Source organism: Tauraco erythrolophus, chromosome 2, assembly GCF_009769465.1.
Source record: "Tauraco erythrolophus isolate bTauEry1 chromosome 2, bTauEry1.pri, whole genome shotgun sequence".
NCBI classification, from domain to species: Eukaryota; Metazoa; Chordata; class Aves; order Musophagiformes; family Musophagidae; genus Tauraco; species Tauraco erythrolophus.
Window position 1 is genome coordinate 76867154 of NC_141466.1, and position 23388 is coordinate 76890541.

Here is a 23388-nt window from a genome sequence, read left to right on the forward strand (position 1 = left end):
TTGCTAGTGGTATGACTTCCAAAGATGCTGAGTCTTTACAAATCCAAGTGACTCAGAGCTTTGTAGATGCTCAGCACTTCTGAAAAGGCAGGCTCTAAGCTCACCTGCTCTAATCAGAGCTGGAAGGCTACCTTTGATCAAGTATGCCTGACACAGCACGTTTATTTAAAGCACTGAAGTATCACACACTGTATGCTGAAAGAGTCTGCCTGAACAGGAGACTAAGGGGCCCTTCCGCCTTCATTCTAAACTGACTTAACATTCCAGGAGCTCCGTTTAGCTAGGCTGGAAGAACAAAAAGCTGTTCATATTTCAAGGATCCTTACCACGCACATCAAAAGCCAAAAGTTTCAAACTAAGTTGCCTTTAAAAACCTGTCTTTGCCAAACATAGCGTTGCCTCCATGCTGTCCTACTCTCTCTTTCTCTGAAGAAATGAGACCAAAGGTACAAATCCACTTCTGTGAAGTCTACTTTGGAATTTATTTATACCTGCTTGGAAGTTGGCTGGCATGTCACTGTCTCTCAGCTTTGAAAAAGATCTTGTTATTCACATAGCAAGAATCTACTGTACTCAAGACGATCCTGACGAAGTAAAAGTTTCACTAAACACTACAAATAGTTAGCGTCAAAGGACTGAAACAGAGTAGGGTGGTAAGAAACTCAAGCAAATGTGCAGAAGGGCTTGGCAGGGAGGTAAAGGCTATAATTTCTTGAAATAATGTCCCCTTTGAGGTATGCTTTTAACTTAAGCTCTTCAAGGAGTTCTCAACCCCAGCCGAAAGTGGAGCTTATTGTAACAAATTACCTACTTTATCCATCCTAGAAGGGAGTTTCTCATTAAGATGTGGAGATCATAAAAATATTTTCTTCATCACTGAATATGGAAATCTCTAATAAAGAATAGATATAAACAAGATGGAGAAAAGGTTCTTTATTAAAGTGGTCTTTATTAGTGCTAGTGTAAGATGGAGAACAATATAGCAGTAATAGTTTTGCAGTGTTTTTTTTCTAAGCAGGCTAAAGAGGTTGGAGTAAATGCTGTAAATACAGTTTTGGTTAGGATACAAAAATGGAAAATCAAGACATTAAGAGAGTCAAGACTAAAAAAATGGACCTTTTGATTTCACTGCCAGGAAAATTTCAAAGGCACAAAATACAATGACATGCTCCAAACTCTTACAGATCGGCAAAACTTGGACATGTCTTAATTCTGCCTCTGAAGACTTCTAGACCGAAGTTTTTGACCACATTGGTTATCCTTGAATTTAAATCCATTAAAACATTGAGGCTGAGGTTGGATAGCAGGATTTCTCACATGCTTTTATATTGCAGACTATGTCTTAACACAGTCTAATATTTCTTAAATTTATATCCTTCCTTTCATGGGCACAGACAGCTTTCCTTTTTCCATTTACAAGTCATATAATATCTTTTCGATGACTATATAAATTGCTTATATAAGAGAGCAATATTGGCAATGTGGTTTTGTCTTCCTTTTAATGCAATTTTAATATTTAAAATTAAGAGGACAGTTAAAACCATACTATTAGCTAGCTCTCTAGGAATTAAATACTTGCCATATACTTCCCAGACCACCAATAACTAGAGAGCCATAGAGTGAAAACCTCTATGACACAGTGGAAAGTAAAGATACAAGTAGGCAAACAGTGAGTTTGCTCATTTCACTTTACTATTCAAATAATTCTTAGCACCATTGCCTTAAATCCACAGAATATACAAGGACTAATATAATAGTAAGCGACTGTAAAATTTTAAAACTAGGTAATGAATTGAGCTTAGGATTAGAAAGGGAAAAAAGAATAAAAAAACAGAAGAGCAATGGGGGTGGTGGTGTGTGTGAGAGAAACTGTTTTACAGTTTCTTATTAGCCAGATTCCACAGATTCTTTAGTCAGCAAAAATATTTAAGATGCAACTGTACAAAGCTCTCTAACAACACTATCATTTGTTTTAGATAATTTTCTATTAAATGCTTACATAGTTAAGGTTTTGTTCTTGGGGTTTTTTTTTGGGAGGAGGTGTTGGTTTGTGCTTATGGGTTTTTTTTAAACATCTATTATAAAAAATAATCAAGGAATGATCTTCACAGTTATTGGAATACAAACATATTCTATAAATTACAAGAACAAAAACCTCAAAAATACTACCTGTTCAGCTGCCACTGAAAAGTTTTCAATTAATAATAAGTCAGATTCATTTTTTTAAACCCCAGAAATAATTTAGAGGAACAGGAATATTGAAAAAAAATTTTAAGATGAGCTAAATAAAGCTTTTGCCCTTGAAGTGCATTGAGACTTTTCCTAATTCAGAAGAGTTTTATAGAGCTAGGTTTTCTATTTTCTCTCTTTAATAGATTCAGGATTTATTTCCTCAGTTGTTCAGCATTCTTTCTATTTTCCAGTTAGTCCTCTTTGCTTGGTTAGCCACACGCAGACAGCCATTGATATAGTGTGACTGTAGGTTTCTGCACAACATAGTCCAGATAATAAACACTTAACAGTTATCTCTAGCTCTGTCTATAGCTAGAAACAGAATTATACCCCTGCTCAGTCTTCAGTTTCCAGAACTCAGCTGGAAAGCGAGCCAACGTAATCTTAAAGCTCCCTAAAAGATCTGTGTTAACACTAAATTAGACGGACAGAAGTTGAAGGAACCTGAACAAGATGTCTCCTGAGTAAAGCCAGCTTCACTCAGGTCTGAGCTCTACAAAGTTTTTATTCAAAGCACTTGTTTCCTGTTGCCAATAGTTTGCATACGTTCAGTGCCAGCTGGCAAAACCCAGCCCGTCACCTCAGTAAAACTACCTTCCCAAACAGCACCAGCCTCCAGCAAAATGTCACTACAGACAAACTGCAATGGAGAACATATGCCCTCGGCTCCTCTGACACCGCCCTTTCCCAGTATAGCACCTTTCGCAGCAAGGATGCATGGCACTAGGAAAAGCAGCCAACTCTGCATATGTTCCAATAATACAGCAACGTTGGCAGCTGTGGGCTGGCAAGTTCCAGAGCCTCATGCACACCAGCACAGGAATATAAGAGGTGTGAATTGCATTCTAGGATTTTAATTAAAATGAATACAGTTTTCTTGAGGCTTAAATTCCTCCTCCTTAGCTCCTTACTTGATAAATGAAGAGGGAGGGAATTTAAAGAGAAAGGAGTAAGAGGAGAAATAATAAAAAAAGGTCCTTGGCTCTGAGAGAGACAGTGTGCTAGCAAAAATGCAGTCATGGCAGCTTAGCAGTCACATTCCAGTCTGTTGTACAATAATTAGAACTGACAAGGTAATTTATACCTTGGCTTCTACAAAACAGAGAGGGAAGCATGATCACCAGTTTCATTACTTTTATATGACTAAGATTTCATTACTGAATAAACTGAGAAGTGTTTTAGTCGTGAAACAAAAGAATCTAAATACCAAGATGTAATATTTAATTTTAAAAATCCCACTTTTTCAAAAGAAATTGCAAACCAAGCAGACCAGCACAAACATGCACAGCATACCCCATCTATTTCAGTAGGCAGAGAAACTTTTTTTGTGTCAAACCCATGCACATAAAGATATGCATAGTGTGTGGTCAAAGCACTTTACATGCCTGTGGGATAAACAGTATCAGTCAAATTAAACCAGACAGGATGACTTTGCCAGACTTGACCAAGACGACAGCCCCTTTTCAAGCAGCTCTGCAAGGCAGCATGTTGCAGATAAGAACACACCTTTGGGAATGACACAGCACACATGGCTTTCACACAGGTTGGTCTCCCTGTACCAGAGACTGAGAAGGACAACACTTAATCTCTAGGTGACAGCAGGTGTGATACAAGTCCCCATCCTTGCACACATATAATTTGAAAGAGGGAAGAGACGAGCATGTGGGAGGGCAGCAGGCGGGTTCACCAGATCTTTAGTAATGGCTTATTACCCAAAAGTTTTGAACAAAATAGCGACCTTGGGCTCGGCAAGCATGTTCCTGTTGGTAGTAAGGAAAATACCAAACACATACAAGTAAAAGCAAGAGTTCAGCAACAGCAGTATTATGGTAAGATCATGACTTACTAGCACAAAGTAAGTAGGCTTTTGAAATTAAAAGCAATTAAGCTATTTGCATGTTTATATGGTAACATTCATTTTTACAAGAGCTTTTTCTGGGTCACTGGAAAGGAGGCATTTAAATAACAACCCCTTAGATTTTAATCACACATTTTCTATTCACAAGCATGTCAGGTGGCTGAATGGAAAAAATAACCAATGATAATTCAAAATAGATTTTACTCAGGGGAAAAGAGGAAAAGATACAACCCTTGTACTTTAATAAATTCAGCTCCTGCTTAATACACAACCAGATAAATGAAAGATCTAGCTCTTGATTTACAGAAATTCAACAACTAATATAGCTGCTCAAGGGACAGTATCTCAGTAGACATCTGAAGAACCTACTGATTAATTAATAGATTCATTAATTAGACAGCTGTACTGTTAGTAGAGAATTTAATTGTTTGGATTAATAACCCTAATAATTAGTCCTAAGGAAAACTATCAACCCATAGAGTTGATAAAACGCTGAGTTCCTAAATGCCCATCTGGATGATTAACTTCATGTTTCTAGAACACGTTAGTTAACTACAGACTGACTTACAAGACCATATGTGCCTTAGGAACAGCCAGAGCAACTCTAAAAGCAGCATTATTTCTGGTATCTAGCATATACACCACTGGAGACAAATGCTATTAAAAATCATATACTTATTTCTTAATTCTGAAGTATGGCACTAGCATGAGAATCTCAGAAAAAAACCAATTGTTAATACCATGCCTGTGAGGGGATACATAAATCATGAGGCAGCCTATGAATATTGCTTAACTTAAAATCATTAAGGTATGCAAGCAGTACACAACAGCCAAGAGAAGTCTATGCAAAGCCATGACAGGGCTGCAGTGTTTGTGAATCATAGAATCGTTAGGGCTGGAAGGGACCTTCAAAGCTTGTCTCGAGATAGGCATGTCCCTTTCCACACAAGAAATACCATAATTATATGAGATATTTCATATGAATCATAATCATCTACAATGTATTACAGCCAGCTTAGAGTGCTGTCTAGTAACAAGCTAAAGACCTCATTGCAGAATGTTCCTGTCATCATAGTTGAATCCGACAGTATGTCTATGTAATGTTAAATATGCTAAAAATTCTGATACTGGTTTTCCTTCTTTTGTATCTAAGATATCCAAATGTAAAATGGAGATAGCACATCAAGGGATATTGTGAAAATAAATTAATGAACTTTGTGAAGCACAAAGATGCTTCACTGATGCTCAGCTTAAAAGCCCGCAGATAAATTAATAATTTTGCATTGAACACAGTTTAATTAACATACAAAAACGTACTAGGGATATAGTGAGGAAAAAGTAACATTTTGCACATCACACATAATGAAAAAAGTTTATGATCAATTGGGAAAAAAGTTATCTATGAATTAGCATACACATGGAAGGAAAGGAGAAAAGGTAAAGTAGTTAAAATTGCACAGGTAACCACGACTTGGTATTTTCTCCATTCTGAGTGCTTGTTTCTGCCATCATAGTATTCTCTTCCTGCATTCCTGAATTCTTTAGCGTATTAAGTCATTGCATGCTGTTTATTTTTGGAGAACTAAGCGTATTGTCAAAGCCCAAGACTGAAAGAAACCACTCCACATCAGATTCTAAAAGCTACTTAGTAAAATAAAAATTCACCAAGATATCTGATAGAATCTCAATGGGTAAGAACTACCAAGGATTTTTTTATTAAATCCCATTGCATCACTTTATGCCCAACTCCCTCTGGCCCAGGAAGTCAAAGAAAACTCTTCATGAATGTATGTCACATTATATACTAGACTACAGGACAACAGGAAAGAAATCTACTTTATAACTCAAGTATAACTATCACTTAAATAAATAGGATGCTTTTAATTGTTTTTAATTGTTAGTTTTGTTCAGGGTGCTATTTTACCTGCAATGTAACGCTTGGATATCCTTATCAAAACCAAAATTCCTGCTCACAAATGCCCAAAAAATTCTGCAGTTGTATGATAAATCAGAAGTTTAACAGAATATTGATCAAGTAAGTTTGGCTAATATTTGCCATTAACAAGTAGCTGCACACTTGTCTGTACCGTAAGCCCAGGGCTTCCAAAACACATTACATCTCACCAAGAACGTAATCTGCAGAAGGAGAACTGAGTAGATGGTGGGAAGAGTGCTTAGAGAAGTCTTCAGAGACCAGCTAGGTAAAGACAAAGCAAAAGGAAGTACTACAGTTTTGTGCAACTTGAAAACAAATAATGGTAGTAACAATGTAGACGTTTGGTAAGAAAGCGTATTTTTGGTAGAAAACATCAGCCAATATACAGTTACAGTGGCAAGATTATAGAGTAGAACAGGCAGTAGATGACCTGTGACATTTAAGATCACACACACGCAAAGAAAAACTGAAGCAAACCAGAAACTATACCCTTCCCTGCCACTCAATATGTAATACATGGCCCATATTTTCTCCTTGTTTCTTCCTGGGAAGAAGGAAGAAAACAGGGTCTGGTAAAAAGGTAATTGAAGACCTTTAACTAGTGATGAAGAACCTGGTACTGTCTCTGTGCTTTCCACCCTTCTGTGTGTCTCACCTCCTAAAAGCAAGTGCTAATAATCAAATTATAGGCCAGACCAAGCTCGAGTGCTTTCTTTCCACTATTGAATGCTGTGATGCATTATCTGTACAATGACACCGTGTCTTAGGGTTACAAAGAAAGTTGGGCAGGGAGGAAATGAATAACTCCCCAGTTGTTCTACCAACCAATACCTTTTCCTAACAGAATTATCTATTCTATCCAATTACTGTCTCATACAAAAAGATACAGGTTGCAGAATAGAGACCACAATACCGAGGACTTCCCGATTAAAACTAATTATCTACTTGTTTTAGCAACTTGCTTTAATTTTATTGCATAGTTCTCAGAACAATCAGAACTAGTTGAAGAAGTCTTCTGGATAACCTGGAAAGGAGAAGAATGAATCACAGAAAATGAGATGGGTCATGCACTGGAATGAAGAAAACCTCCCATTATTTCAGGCTTCTTTTGTACCACATTTATAGAAAACAGTAAATGATTGGTTTTTTACTGACAGAAAAAGAACAAGACTATACATGAATTTTAAGAAACAAGTTCAAAATATAGTGAAATATGTTTAAAGGAATGTCGTGCTATGGGAAACCACCTTCGTGCCTTCTTTAAGTATTCCAAAAGTTAACAAAAACAGGCTAGATAAAACCAAACATTAAAATCTATGGTAGGAAAAAGTAGATTTACTTCAGGGATAAAACCCACAAATTCCTATTATATGGTGTTAGGGAAAGACAAATATCTATTTAGATTGCTGTGACTGCAGTCAATAAATGTATTTCATCACTGCTGCTGCCAAAACAGTCTGAACAGAAATGCATCTGACAAGCAGAAAGAGAACTAAGAGAAATGGAATGACTTATTGTTTGCATTACATTAATAACTGAAGTGTCTGGAGAAAGACAGACCAAGTGGGATCAACTAGTTAAAAATAAATCATTGATATTGCATTTTTTAAAATAACCTTTATCCATAACTTAAATTGTGACTTTTCATATTACTTTTTCCTCTGCATTTGACACACTTTCCTCCTGACGCCTATTTAAGAAAGTATCACATACAGTCAATGATTCTGTTTACCTGACACACAAGCACACACAAAAAAAACTTGTAATATCACAGTACATTTAAATTGCAAACGTCAGCTAGAAGTAGATTATTTTCCAAGCACAGAAGAGCCTAATTGAACAGAAAAGTAATTTGAAGGAGAATGTATTGAACCAAGCTACTGAGCCCAAACAAATAGTACAGGAACACTATTGGTGACTTCAGTAGCACCTCTATGCCCCTTTAGCTTTCCCTTTTTCGCTCTATTTTTTGGCATCTTAAAAAAATATATAATTCAAACTATATAATTATTTAGGGCGGTACAGATTAAGCCAGCTAAAAGACTTCCCCCCCATTCTCCCCTTCAACTGCAATATCAAGAGAGAAAACTTGAACCTCGAGCTATGTTGAAACATAACTGCCTTCAGTCTTTAGTAACCTGTTAGCATCAGCAGATGACAGGTGATCTGTCAACCAGTAGATTAAGGTAAAGCAAGTGTCCTTGCTACTATTGCAAATGCTTTCTGTAACGATCTTCTTTTTATTTTTAACATATACAGAAAATAGTGTTACTGCTACAGTTAAAGTTATTTAAATGCTTCTTGTAGGTGAACTAATTATTATTACAACTCTCTCCTTAAGTTGCTTGCATTATTATGCTGTATTGAGAATAATAAAGCGCAATAAAACTCAATTAACCAATCCAACAAGCACGTATTTGTTTTGAGAGGCTAATTTTTATGATGATAGAATATACAAGAAAAGAAAGGAAGTATATATGGGAGAAAACAATGGTCACATAAAATAAAAATGTTAAAAGATCAAACTATTTGGAAACACAAAACTGAGGACTGGAGTTCTATTGTGCGAAAATCGGTAACAATGAGTTTTAATATCTGTACTTGACCATAAAAGTCGTGTGATACCAGTATATTTAATATGATTCTCACTACTTTGTTCAGATACTAATAGCGGAAAAAATAGGGGGTGGTTGGTTTCTTTTATTGTTTTGTTTTTAATATGCATGTCATCCAAATAATTTAAAGTGTCAAAATATAAGTGTCAAAGTCAGCCTGCCTTCTCTGTCAAGAACACAGAAAGGACAGAGTACACTGCCAACTTCTACGATGCTGTCAGAAGTGCTATCGGTGCTTTTTTTTTTTAGTTTCCCAAGGCATACGGTTAAGTGACAACCCAATGAGCATCCACTCTTTAATAATGTGTTGTTAGTAGCTGGCTAGAAAGCTTAAAAAGTACAAAAGCAACAACAGACAAAAATAACTTTCAGAAGAACTGAAAGAACCTGAATTATCTCATCATTTTCAGTCAATCTCTTTATTTCTTTTTTGAGTGGTAATACAGCTGTGGTGGCCTGGGAGAGCAAATAAAGGGCTGCTGTGCTTTCAGTAAGATCTGTGGATGGCAGTACCCTAAACCTAGTCAGGATGGAGGTGAAGTAATTAAGAGTCACCATCAAGGGAACATGTACCACCAAGGTGAACATGTCAAAGTCCCCAGTACGTGTGTCTTGTGCAGATGGAAAAACATGAGACCTCACCACCACACCCGGCAGAAAAGAGACTTACTGCAGAATCAACTATTTCATCATAGGTAAGAGTGAGAGTGATGAACCAAGTCAGTTTTTTTTGCAGATATCTAAATAGGTCTCTGCAGCAAATACCTTCCACTGCCCAGAGCTGGGCTTAATTATGCCCACTGATGGACCAGCACTCCTATCCCTGAAAAAACAACTGAGATTTTCTGGTATGAGCAGGTGATGATTTAGCAACGCTGTTGTTCACAACCAATTAGAAGCAGATCTAGGACACACACCCACATATGTGATACTTTCTTCCCCCTCTTTTTTTTAAAGGAACATAATTGTATCCATTGGCATTACACAGTCCCTGGTTCTCAAAGAGACCACGGAGAATGGAATTAAAACACAGTCCATAAGTCATGAGGATGGCATCCTTTCTCCCCCCATTCACATCATATTCCTCATGGCATGACTGTGTTCTGGACAACAAATCTGGCCTTGCTAAAAAGTAATACACGTTTCCCTATTTTTATACATACTGTATCCCAGGCATTTAACAACTACCTCATAGTTTTCAATAAATAGTTTTAGAAAAGAATACATTGCAGAGCAGTGACATCCTATCTCAGAAGTCCCAGGTCTTTCCATGGGACTTTCTGTCAAGATACATCAATGGAAAAGAAATAAAACTGGACCATAAACAAACACATCCACATCTCCATTATGCAAGGTGTTCATTAAGGTGCACATCAAGTACAACTACACTTCTACCACCTGCTCCCACCTTCAGATCACAAATGCATGAAAATATCGAAAACTATCATAAAAAGTAGCAATTATGGTTCTTTAATGTTTGCATTTCTCATTTTCAAGGGGGAGGGCAGCCTGCATTGGCACATTCCCGAAACAGAGCAGCATTTTTCATGGCTCTGCAGCATGCTGTATTATGGAGAATCTTACACTGGGTCTTATATATCAAATCAAGAAAATGAATACATCAGTGAAATATAGATACAATTCCTTTTGGATTAATGTCCACCACCTAAGAGACTGTCTTTACGTATTTTGACTGCACATTACTTAAAAAAAAAACCAACCCCACACAAACAAAAAAAAAAAAACACACCACAAATAAAAAAACCAAGAAACCAGAAAAGCCTGCCACCACAACAGGCTGACTTTTAGGAATAAAGTAGATGTTAAAATAAAGGTCACAAATACCCAACATTTAATCCTCAATTTCCTTTTTAATGGTCTCAAGTTACATGAGTCTTGATAAATACGTAGTAATGAAAACAAAGGGAAAAAGCCACATTGGAAAGAAAATGTATTGCAAAAAAAAAAGTTCTGAAGCAACTATTAAACTATTAGACTTAAATGCAGTTGCTTTGGATTTATGTCAATTCAGCTGTGGATAGTATTAAACTCACTGGAGTCCTCTACTTCTTGCCATAAATTTCAGTCTCTACATCTGCAAATCAGCTTGCTGCTGGAAGTACAAATAATGAGATTTACGGTACATGGGAAAACAGCAACAAATATCTCCAAGGCCCTTGAATCAGCAAAACTATTCTCTTCTTTTTCGTTATATCGTTTAGTAGCTTCTGAAAAAGAACAGAAGACATCTTTCCAAGTATAATTCCAGCCGTTTATGTTTTCACAACTAAGAATTTGGCAGAACATTTCTTTCCATTTAGGTAGTGGATAATACATGTAAATCTTCCATGATAGTTGCACCAAAAGATTACACTTCAAATGCTGTGACACTTAAGCCATATGTGACATACAGCCATTGCTGTATCATAAGGGATTGGTGAGTATTGCCACCTTAGGGTATTTTTCTCCCTCTCAAACCATTGCTTTCCATTTGATCCCATCTCTGTAAGACATCACACCATTCTGGTAACAGTAGCCCAGGATGGTCCCAGGTTCTGCTCCAGTCCTGTTTTGCAGAGCCCTTCAGTGTTTTCTACACTTACACACACAGTGTTGCTTGTGCTCTGTAACGCCTCGAGTCAAACGATACTCCTCAAATCACACACGCAAACAAATCCCAGACAAAAAAACCCAACCCAACGAAACACCTCATATATTCTTACAGCTCCATGTTCTAGGTTTTGTTTTGCTGCATTTAATTCTGTTTTTTTTAATCTCCCCTTTGTTTTGTGTTTCTCACATTTTGAAAAAGCACGAGGCAAAAACTATTCTGCAAGGAATTCTTAAATCCTCTTAAAATTTTAATCTCTCTTCCTCCTGTGCTGGCAATCCTTTTCCCTCCTGAAGTAGGATGATGGCTGTTCATCCTGCAGCATGCAACAGGGAAAAGAATGGATTTACAGAGAAATATTTCTGTTTCTGTACTACAGATTCTCATTATATAAGTTATTGCAGTAATTTATTCTTAAAAGCAGTAACTCACAGATTAAGTGAATAGATACACACAGTCAACCTCAGGTAAAATACAGTATGTAAATTTTAGTTCTGAAATGCTTAAAAATCTAGGGTGCTCTGTATCCCTCTGAGCTGACTTGTGACAATACGGGAAAGTAAGTCCAAACTGGGAAGGCCGTCTGAAATCAAAGCAATGTGCCACTGCCTTAAGTGCTGCCAACAGTGGCTGCGAAAGTGCTTGTGCAGCAATCGCAGGATTCCTGTGTAAACCACCAAGGCATGTGCCCCCTCTCAACTGAGCTGGCTCATAAGCATCTGACTGACAGCTTGCTGCCTTTAATGAACTGGAAAACTGTTTCCTGCCTCTGCAGATTTGGGCAAGTTCAGCTCTATGAGAAATCATGAGCTGCCTCCCTTACTTTTGCCCTCTCAGTCATCCCACTCCTTTCAACAGCCACTCTGGGTAATTAAAAAGACAAAGGCTTGTTTCGCATTTTGAAAGGTTTTTTTGACTCCTAAGGGTTTATCTTTCCTGTAGCTTTGTGTCATTCAGACAGAAGATTCAGATAGGTTGGGAAGTTAGGAGGCCTCACTGGCTTTTATTCCCAAATGAAATGAAGTCTTCCTTTTTTTTCTTAATATATGTTTGTATTCATTAGCAAGATGACATTTCCACAAAACTGCATCTACAGAATGCAGCATGTCACTTTCATGGCATGCACACCCTACAAATCACCATGCTGACTCAGGACTGCTAAAGCCAATATTCATATAGTGTGTAAAAAACACTTTTGCACATTATGAAATAAAGATAACTGAGTTACCCATCATCTAATCTTAACTCCTACTTTTTTTTTTTCCTTCTTGTTATGGTTATTAGAACTGGGAAAAGCACTTTGATTTAAAAAAAAAAAAATGGGGAGAGTGATAGAAAAGCTGTTTCCTGAGCAAGGTACTGCTGGACAGAATGTGGAGATTGCTGCAATTCTTCTCTTCCTTCCTGTGAAATTAAATTAATCTCAATTTAGTACCGACTAAATGCTGCAACTGGTACCACTTCACTGTGCGGCAAGAATCTGAAGTTCTTATCTCGTTTTATATTTTTGCAATATTTTTAATCTCCATTCTTCTTCATCCTTCCTTCACTTCTGCAGTTTTCACCAGCCTAGAAAGTATGCTTCCAGACATGTGTTCCCGATTTTCTTCTGGCAGCTCCTCCATGGAGCACATCTCTGCAGTGGCCCTAGTAAGGTTATTCTCCACAAGACAGAGGAATCTGTTTCTGATGCTCCTGATGGAGATGGAGCACTTCGCACAAGAACTGGTAGAGAGTCACTGCAATCCTTGCTGATGTTTCATAGCTGCCAAAGGAGGAAGAAAACTGTTTGTGATGATGAAAGTTTCTGAATTTGTGCCCTGACAAAAATAAAAGTAGAACCTGTCACTCTTAAGAGCTGCAATCAAAGCCTTTGAGTTATACTTCACTGGACCTTAGATTACACAACTCTAGGTTCCCCCCCCCCCAGCTTCCAGTAGTTTTCTAATGCTATTGGTGCATGGAACAGCCATTCTCTCCAGAGGCCTCCTGTGACATCTGTTGAAACATCTGCTTCATTTTCTATTCTGTAAAATGTCCACAAAAAGCACTCAAAAAAACCCCACAAAAAAGCATTTGCCTTTTTCACGCTTACAACATAAGCAAACCATAGCAGCATTTGTTGAACTTTTTAACAACTCACTCTTATTTTGAGTAACATAGTAACATGTTTTAGAGGGAGACAAGGGTGCATTTAAACACCCGTAAGCCCAGTGTATCCTATGACATTTACTTTTATCCCTCAGTTCCAAGGAAAGCATGTCAGACTACGCAACAGAAAGTGGAAAAACATATATCTCATCATGAGTCTACATTTGCAACGCTGCCAAGCTAAATATAATCAAGGGTAACCAAACACCACTACTTTCATCATAACCCAACTTTCTTCCCTCACTTGTCCTTATTCTTTTAGCATGCACAAGGACAAGAACTCAAGGATATTTCAGCAGAGGTCTATAGCTCTCTGTGCTCTGCTTCTTCTCCAGAAATAAAATCAAAACCAATCATTATGCTCATTACGCACTTATAAAGTAATTTATAAGTGACTTCTGTTTGTGAAATTTTAGTAGTAATGCACTACTAATTTAGAAGAAATGCACTGATGGGAAATCACATCTACTGATCTATTTAATATTATAGTCATAAGCAAATTTCACAACTGAGGAAGTAAAAGGTTTGTCCTTGTTCTTATAAAATCTTCTATAATAATGAATTTAGCACTTAGAAAAGATGTGGGGTTTGCAGTTTTAAAAAGTCTATTTATCCAGGAAAAAGAAAGAATACGGACACATTTTAAAACTCTAGTCCATTCTAGTGCAGAGGGATCATGCCTAGGCTGTGAGGAGAAATGAGATCAGGTTTTTTGTGCAACAAGGCCAAGTGCAAGGTCCTACACATGGGTCGGGGCAATCTCAAGCACAAATACAGGATGCGCAGAGAATGGATTGAAAGCTGCCTTGAGAAGGACTTGGCAGTGTTGGTTGATGAGAAGCTCAACATGAGCCAGCAATGTGCACTTGCAGCCCAGAAAGCCAACCATGTCCTGGGCTGCATCCAAAGAAGCATGGCCAGCAGGTCCAGGGAGGTGATTCTGCCCCTCTACTCTGCTCTTGTGAAACCCCACCTGGAATACTGCATTCAGCTCTGGAGTCCCCAACAGAAGGGCATGGACCTGTTGGATCAAGTCCTGAGGAGGGCCAGGAAGATGATCCAAGGGCTGGAACACCTCTGCTATGAAGACAGGCTGAGAAAGTTGGGGTTGTTTAGCCTGTAAAGAGAGGGCTCCAGGGAGACTTTCTAGCAGCCTTCCAATACCTAAAGGGAACCTACAAGAAACCTGGAGAGGGGCTTTTTCCAAGGGTGTGTAGTGACAGAAGAAGGGGTAACGCCTTTAAACTGAAAGAGGGCAGATTCAGAATAGATGCAAGGAAGAAATTCTTCACTCAGACCACATGCCAGGCTTCCCAGCACATGGCTTACAGCACAAGACATAGCCTGGTGCTACTTGGATGCGGGTCCGCACAGATCCAAAAAGTCTATTCCTTTGCACCACCTCATTTAGTTCATGTTACTTTACTAGTCAGCATTTCAAACCCTTCGCTCTCCCATAACACTACTGAGGAACACACAGTTCAATGCAAGGGGCGTACGGTAGACTCTTCTCTACGCTATCACCATTGTGCTATATAGGAAATTTAAACAACAAGAAAAGCAAGTAACAAGGTCTGCTGGGAAATCTCGGCCCTTTTAAAACAGCCAACGGTGCTTCTGTTTTAAAACTTAACTAATGTTTTATTCCTTCTGATTTTGAAACCAAGACATTTTGAAACAGCCTCAAGAAGAGCAAGTTACAGTCAGCATAAGGAAATTAGTTATAAACATATAACCATGCACTGTTCCATCCTTGAAAGTGTACACACATGCATTTTTATCCCCAAATGCCCAATGAAACTCACATGCAACCACTCGCTCTCTCAAAACAGTATTTTCTACAGAGAATATTCATTTCTAACAACGGGTATCAAGAAAAAGATGACAGAAAAATTTTGTTATTTTTCAAGTTCTGTTGTTAGAAAAACTTTAAAGTGTAAAGCTTGATGAGCTGTACCTCCCTTCTAATGTATCTAACTTTATTAAACTGATGTAGGCTGTTGTCTTCCCAAGCAACTGTTGATCTCAAGCAAATCATGGGATTACCATACTACATCATTTAACACAGCTTTTCATTCTCTAAATTAACATTCTTTATTAACTTCACTGAAAAAGTCTGGTTTCAGATTTAACTATTAAACAACACAATGTATAAAGCAACGTAACATGACGTGAAATAAAATATTATTTTGCAAGTTCCCCTAATAATTATTGTCCACAAAAATCTTAAACTAACTTGGCAAGATTCTAAAATCCTTAACAAAGGCAAATGCCAACTAATGCATTTTGACAAGCGGTAGACTTAAAGAACATTTTGAAACACTGTGAGAAACAAGGCCACATAGACTGTTGTGTAAATAGCTGTATTTCAGAGTGCTTTACATAGTAGTAAAGAGCTGTCAAGTACACAAATTATCTCTTGAAATACCATCTATTTAATAGATCTATTTGTTTGATGCATTTCATTTTTACAGTAATTTACTCAATATTGCTGTACAGATCTCAAGGGTCTCTGTTCTGGGCTATTTGTACATAGCACAAGAGAATTTTCAGTTAACTTCTGTTTTAAATGTATCATTTTAAATATACATCTATGCACACGATATCCATTTTGTGCTGCAGCTTGACATGACATTCCATCTGTTTTCTTTTTTATTACATAAAAAAGTCCATTTTTTCGAAGTTGTTGCCACGACTTTTGAATGAAGTATACAGTTCAAAAAGCAGTAAAATACACAGTTCACAAAGAGTCTAAGTGATTGTTCAACTAGATTTTCTTCACTTGACACATTTTGTCTGTACACAAGAAGGGCTGGATTAAAGTAGGAAAGAGTTTTTCTTATTTTTGTCAGATTATATAGAGAATATTCAGCCACTGCTTTTGATATTATTCAGGAGGACACTGTAGTGAACTGCAGTTTTCATGTTCAACTGCATCTCACTTTTTTGGATGAAATTCAACTACACAATTTTGTTTTCAGTTTTCTGTTAAATTGCTTTTATTTTTAAAATAACAGAAAACAAAGAACTATGATGAGCTTATTCGAGGGAATATAGTGTTAGAGACACCCACTAGTGTTTCTGAGCATATTTGCATTACAGCTCAGTGGAAACATTTAGCAAAACAGTTGTATGTTGTACCATTGAAGCAGACATGGCTTGGTATTAAAAATTATGAGTCTGAACAAAGTCTTCAGAGACAGCAAATACAGATGTGACTTCTGGATAAACTGAGAGAGAAGATTCAATTAACAATGTAGTGATAAGTAGAGGAGCTAAAAAGGGAACAGTAAAACGATGGAAGAGGAAAGCATACAGTATCCATGCCACGTAAATTGATCAGTGAGACACAAGGATGATCTACAATAACCGAAGTCAATCCAATTTGACTGTTCTTAACATACACCAGAAGCCTGAGAAAAGATCTAATTATGCCAATTGTACTACACAATCATTTGGAAGAACTGGTATCTTTCATGATCAACACTGGATGCTACAATGGCTGAACCTCCAACACACAAAAGTTTCCTTTTGAAGTGAGAGAACAAAAGATCTTCAGAAAGGTAAAACCCCACAGATTACCCCATTTCTATCTACTTTTCTTTGACAAACTAGTTTCAAGTGTACAGTCATGCACTCTTTTCCTTTTTTCCCCTGTAGGGTACTGAATTATGACTGTCATGAATAACATAGGAGGAAAAAAACCAACAGACCACGTTACTTTATGTAAGAGAATACACAACACAGGAAGGTGTAAAAGGAAAAGCAAACAGACACCTACAACACCTGTGCAGAGCAGCCCCTGACAGCAGCCAGAATTGTAGAGCCTGTTCTGCCTACCATCACCAAGTCCATCTGCCCCTTTGGTTGCATTCATCTCAAACTCGATAATCTGCCCTAGGTTAATGAAAAACAGCCCATAGCAAACCAAGACATACAAATACCACTTTATGTCATTCAAAACATGGGTAGAGAGATACATGAATTGTTCTTGAAAGTCTTCCCCTCCCCTCCTCAGTTAGCATACAATATTTAAATTTTTCTTTTAGGAGTCTAACATCTGAACAAAAGTAACATTTTCTTCTCCAGAAAGTCAAGACTCAGTTCCTGAGCACCACACAAAACTGTTCTTGAATGACTATCATCTTTTACCTCATGTTTATAGACAGAGTTACACTGAAACTTTTTCGTAAAAATAAAGCTTCCACTACCTTAGAAATTTTTTTCATTAAAATCACTGAAAATAATGTAAGTAACAATTATTTGATTTTGATACAATAACTTCATAGATGTAGTCCAGTTCAGTAAAGAAATGAACACAACTTCACAGAGTATTTAGATAGATACTTCTTTTTTTTTTTCCATATTTGTACTAGTTAAATGCACACCCTTACTTACAGAAACTCGCTCTGCCCCAGGAAACCTGAAAAGTGATTGATAATCATGTTTACAAATTTGTTCAAAGCTTCTCCTTTATAATTAACCTTCTTACAGAAAGTAGAATACATCTTAGACATAGTCACATGATATTTGACTGCTTTTTGACTTCTATGAGGCCACACTTAAGATTATGTCAGTGAGATAATGTAATGTAAACCAGCACATTCTGCAAAACATTATTTTTCTGAAGTATTTAAAAAAAGTTATCAACTAACATGATCTGTAAATCTCTATTAACAATCATGAAGGTAATAACTACCTCTCCCACAAAGAGACCCAAGAATTTTAGAAGTTGTTTTAATTTTATGCTTGCAATTCATAAGCCAGTTAAAATTTGATCAACTACTATGACCAAGTGATTAGAATTCGGTATTTATAGAAGTTATTTGTTTCAGAAACTGAATTCATTAATTTAATTGAAAAATTTGAATTTCATCTAGCTAGTAAAGGACGTGCTTAGTGTGGCTAATATGAAAAAAGCAAGATTAATATAGGTTATTTAAAATTAGAGCATCCATTCTAGTGGAAGAATTTTCAGGGTGAAAGTAGAAGAGTGTAAAGATGCAAACTCCAGGCCTATCACTTAAAACAAATCACATCTAATGTACGCATTCTGAAAGCATTAACAAGTTAAACTCATGCAAAACCCCCTACGCTGTTTCAGGTCTTTTTGGTTAAATTCTCATCTCAAAGTAACACATTCTTTACAATTTATCATGGAGTGTTTCAACTTGTTTCTACAGCTAGATTTTCTCCTCTGATCTGTTTCGTACACTTGAAGGGGATGGGAAAGGAGGTGGCATGTGAAACAAATGTTTGAATTGAGACTGAATTTATTTTTAAGTTACTTCCATATTCTACTCCGATTAACAGTAATTTGACTAGATTGCAAAATAAATTCATATGCTCTTCAACACATGCTCAAATTTACTGAATGCATAGCTATTTTCTTGCTTACTTAACGCACTCCCTATGGAGAATATTTTAGGTTTTGTTATTTTGCTTTTTGTCTTTCACACTTCTTATTTCTGGGACTTTCAGATATAACTCTCCAAGGTCTTCTTCCCTTGATCCCTACCCCTTCCATTCAGAAGGCTGACAGAATACATTTGCATGCCATTTTTCCAGGGGTGTAGACTCTTCAGGTTTTTGAAAGTTTTTAGATTTTCTGTTTTAAATTTTGGTGGGTTTAGATTCTGGTAGTTTCTAGTTTTTGATCTAGTGAACCTTCTGGCACCAGACCGGGAGGGAAGGATCCACAGATGCATATGGTTTGCTAAAACATTGTATGGAGCTATGGAAATGAAAGCCTCATAACGTATCATCTCACAATGGCTTTTGAAACAAAATTGTGACTATATAGGGGCATGCCAAAGTAGGTAAAACTGCACCATGTTAAATAAAATAAAATGAGGGAACCACTATTAAGGCAAGTGCTCACAAAGTAAGATATTCTGTCTTTATTTCTCCTTCCTCCTAATTATAAGAATGAAGCATGGCTGTAACATTTAAGTCTTATTATGAGACTGACTGAAGTTATAGCTCAAGTGGCAGTTTTATTAACTTTTTTTTTTGAAAATTATCATTTTGGTTGAAAATACTTTGGTTTACCTTCAGTTAAAAAAAACCCACAAAACAATTTTTATTTTTGATAGCATCAGTAGAACCCTTGGAAGATTGTTTCAGTTTTAAGACTGGGAACTGTGCTTTACCCTCTTTGTATGTCTCAGATGATCCCCTCCTTGCATGTGCAAGGACATGCTAGTTTAAAAACCAGACATTTAAATTCTTTTTTAGTTTCACAATGGACTGTGAGGCCTCAATCATCTATATTTGACTCTAGAAGGACAGGTCTCAATCATCTATAATGTCTGTGGTTCTCTTTGTCCAGTCAACATCTTAAATGCTAATTTCAACATTTGGCAAATTATGCTTTTTTGTTAATAGATACAAGGCCTCCCACATCACTGTTGGCTGGAGCTGACACATAGCTGCAGACCATTCCCACAAGCATACACCTGCTTTGCTCACACTTAGTCACAAGCATGATTTGCTTTCAATGGCAATCCAATGAATATTCAAGAGAAACCAATAATAATCACCAAATGATATTTCAGAATATGTCCTTGTCCAAAATTTGGAAACCAAATTTCTATATACAATATACATCTCCCTGTTCATTGAATATACAGAAGGTCTGAGAACTGCCCAAAGCATTCAGGTTCTTTCCAAAGAACAGTGAGGGATAATTGTTGACACCATTGGACTAATTTGTTGATCTTGCAAGAATAAAAACCAATAAGCTACAGAATTCTGCAAGTCATGATAAATCTAAACAGTAACTCAAACAATACAAAAAAATGTGCTTCTTGTGTTGGTTTCTTTAGAAGGACCAAGTTTCAAGATACTTATTCTTATGAGTAGCAGCTTATATATGGAATTTGGAAATACTTCAAGGATAAGCTGTTATTCAATGGAATTGACAGCATCAAGTATAGTTCCACTGCAACAATAGCTTTAAGTAAAGAGGTAGAAAGGAAAAAAAAAAAAAAAAAAAAATCAATATAATTATGCTGTCTGAAAAGACTAAACAAACTGCTTCAGAGTTACAGGCCCCTCCCCCCCCCAAAAAAAAAAACAACAGGGAAATACTTTTAGGACAATATTTAAATAAAACTGAAGACCTCACACACTCTCATGTAAGCACTTACATTGTTGAACAAGCCCCAGAACGATATTCAGGGAACGGGCAGATTTCCCTATTCTTAAAGGATTTTACAGAAGTAAGTCATTAGTATATGAACTAGCTGATGAGAATGTTAAGCACTTAGAACCACTAAAACAAATACAGAAAACAGTGACATGCCTGACATTTGGTCCCAGGGATATACTACTTTATCCTGTACGTATTTTAAAATGTTTCATTTTTATAAAAGTCGTGATACAAAATACAACCATAAAAGATTTTCCGGTCTTAAATTATGTTTAAAAGTTTATTTCCTTCCTAATGTTCCAGTGGAATTACTTTTTGGCAGAACTAACTGGAAAGTAGAAACCAGATCTAAATGCAGCGTTTAACCCATTTATTTCCAATCTGAAATTCATACATTTATAAAATTTTGAAGTCTTCCCAAAGCTGTAAGTTAGAGATAATCCTTTTTTATTCACTTTACTTCATTTGCCTTTTGATATTTATTCTCTCAAGAAAGGTTGACTTGTATCTTTGTGTGACTCAATAGCACTTTCCAGTGGGAAAAGTTACTACTGGCCTGATTCTATACTGCACATTGATGTGCACTATCCACTGCAGCACTATAGTGTTTTGTCTTAAGAACTGCAAAACAGGAGCTAAAATTAAATATATACATTTATCAAACATGTAAGTACACTCTATGCCATAACTTGAGCTGGTCACTGTACCATGCAGCTATTGGTCTAAGACCAAAACAGAAAAAAATGGAATATTGTTCAGTTTTTTATCACACTCCACAACAAAAGTAAGATGCCTAAAGCTTGAATGAAAAAAGAAATGTCACTAAAGCACATGCAACACATTAACAGAGAGATGCTCACAAGAATAATATAAAACCACACAAAAAGCAAAAAACCAAGCCCAACCCACCACCCCCCAAAAAAAACCCCAAAACTAGAAAAACCAAACCCATCCAAACTCTTGGTCAAAAGCATTCTTTTCAGAAAAGCATTGTCTTTCTTGTGGGATATGCAAAAAATGTAATAATGACAGTTTTATACTGATTCCCATTCCAGAAAACAACCTCCATGGGATTAACACTTCAAACAAGTTAATGTTTCCTTAACTTTAGACATGAGTGAGAAGTACTCTTTCTTTGAGTGCAACAGCTCACTTGCGTAAAACTAAGCTAATGTCATTGGTGTTTATTGACCCTTATTCTACAAAGCCTGATAATTGCTCAGTGTATCAGTTTTATTAGTGCACAGCAACTTTATCTATAGCCTTCACTAGCTATATTCATTCCCACAATGGTGTATTTCACTGTAAGTCACTTACAAACTCGTAAAAGCCAGCACGTGTCTCCTCCTAACCAACTGTTCTTTCTACATTACAAAGCAGTAAATAATATAAATTGTAAAAAAAAAAAATCCATTTTATATGCAAGTAATAGCTTAAATGCATCCAGGATTTTGCAGTTTTACATGGAGGTTCTGCAGCATTTCTTGGAACTGTTTAGCAAAGATCTGTAATTCCAAGCAAATAGTTTTGTATTAATTAAAAATTAAGCCAAAGCTCTACTGTACAGCTTCCATCACACAAAGCTGACGTTTGTTTATTTTGAATTAAACACTTGTAGTTTTACAAAAAATGATGTCTTTTCTTTCTGTAGAAATAGTATTAAAGAGCAAAATAGAAGTAGCAATGATGAGCTTCCAGAGAGACTATGAGAAAAATGTCAGTCAGGTTGTTGTATGGTGTTTAACCATTCAGGACACAGTAACTGTCACCATGTAGATTTAATTTGGACATCCTTGCTATGTCAGAAAGTTAAAAGTAAAATTCTTTTCTGAATTGCACTTTCAAGGAAGTAAATAAAATGGGTTATTGCCTTCACAGTTGGTGTAAATTCTCCCCAGCTTCATTTGTTCTTTATGTATTCCCACAACAACATGGCTTACCAAGAGCATCACAAGCTCAGCAAATGGGTTCACAAGTGCTACTGATGAATTTCAATTTGCATTCTATTGTCAAACTTGACTTTATAGTTTTAACTAACAATATACTAAGTACTCTACAGCTTGAGGATGAACAAGAAGGAGTGCAGCTCTCAGTGATGGAAATGTTTGAGGATAACACAGATAAGCTATTTATTACAGTAAAATGGATTCTTGGCAGAAACTATCATCTTATAGTTCTGTAAATGTCATGAGCGTATGTGGACCAGTGTTTGTAATAATAATTACTGAACATTTGTAGAGCATCCATGTGGTTTCTACAACAAAAGTCACACGTTACCACTGTAAATCCCTATCCTAACAGGTCACATAATTAAAAAGCTTAGGCCGTTTAAATTGCAATAGTCAAATAAAAGGGAAATCACACCAAATGCTCCATGGCTAGTAGCAGCTGTAAGTGTCTTCAAACAATACGCTATTCTATTCTAAAGCCACACACATTGACAGAAGACAAATTATTTCTGTATGCATGATTCTCAGCAATTAATTCACACATTTTATGATCATTTCTCCATTTAATTAGTTTCCTTGGAGATTATACTACAATATTTTGTATTCTATTTCATTTCAAAGAAGGGTTTTGAAAGCCAGGCCTCTTCCATCATGAAGTTTCCTGGTTTTAGACCTTCTGAAAGCACCTTATCAAGGGCTTATTCCTCCTACCTTCCTTTCAGAAAAAGTAAAGTAACTTAAATACAAATACATTTTCTTCTAGAAAAAAAAACCCAAATATCACAAACATTACTAACTGATAATGAAATTCACTTCTACGTTGCACTCAACTAAAACTAGCTAAGCTAGTGAAGAACATAAATATCTACTATATCGTATTTTA

At 36.5% G+C, this 23388-nt stretch overlaps 1 protein-coding gene across 2 annotated transcripts in view; it reads right to left on the minus strand.

Annotated features, from left to right (window-relative positions):
• Positions 1-23388, minus strand: part of LOC104374562 (SAM and SH3 domain-containing protein 1) — a 579771-nt gene that overhangs the window by 522825 nt on the left and 33558 nt on the right. The gene's annotated exons all lie outside the window — the stretch shown is intronic.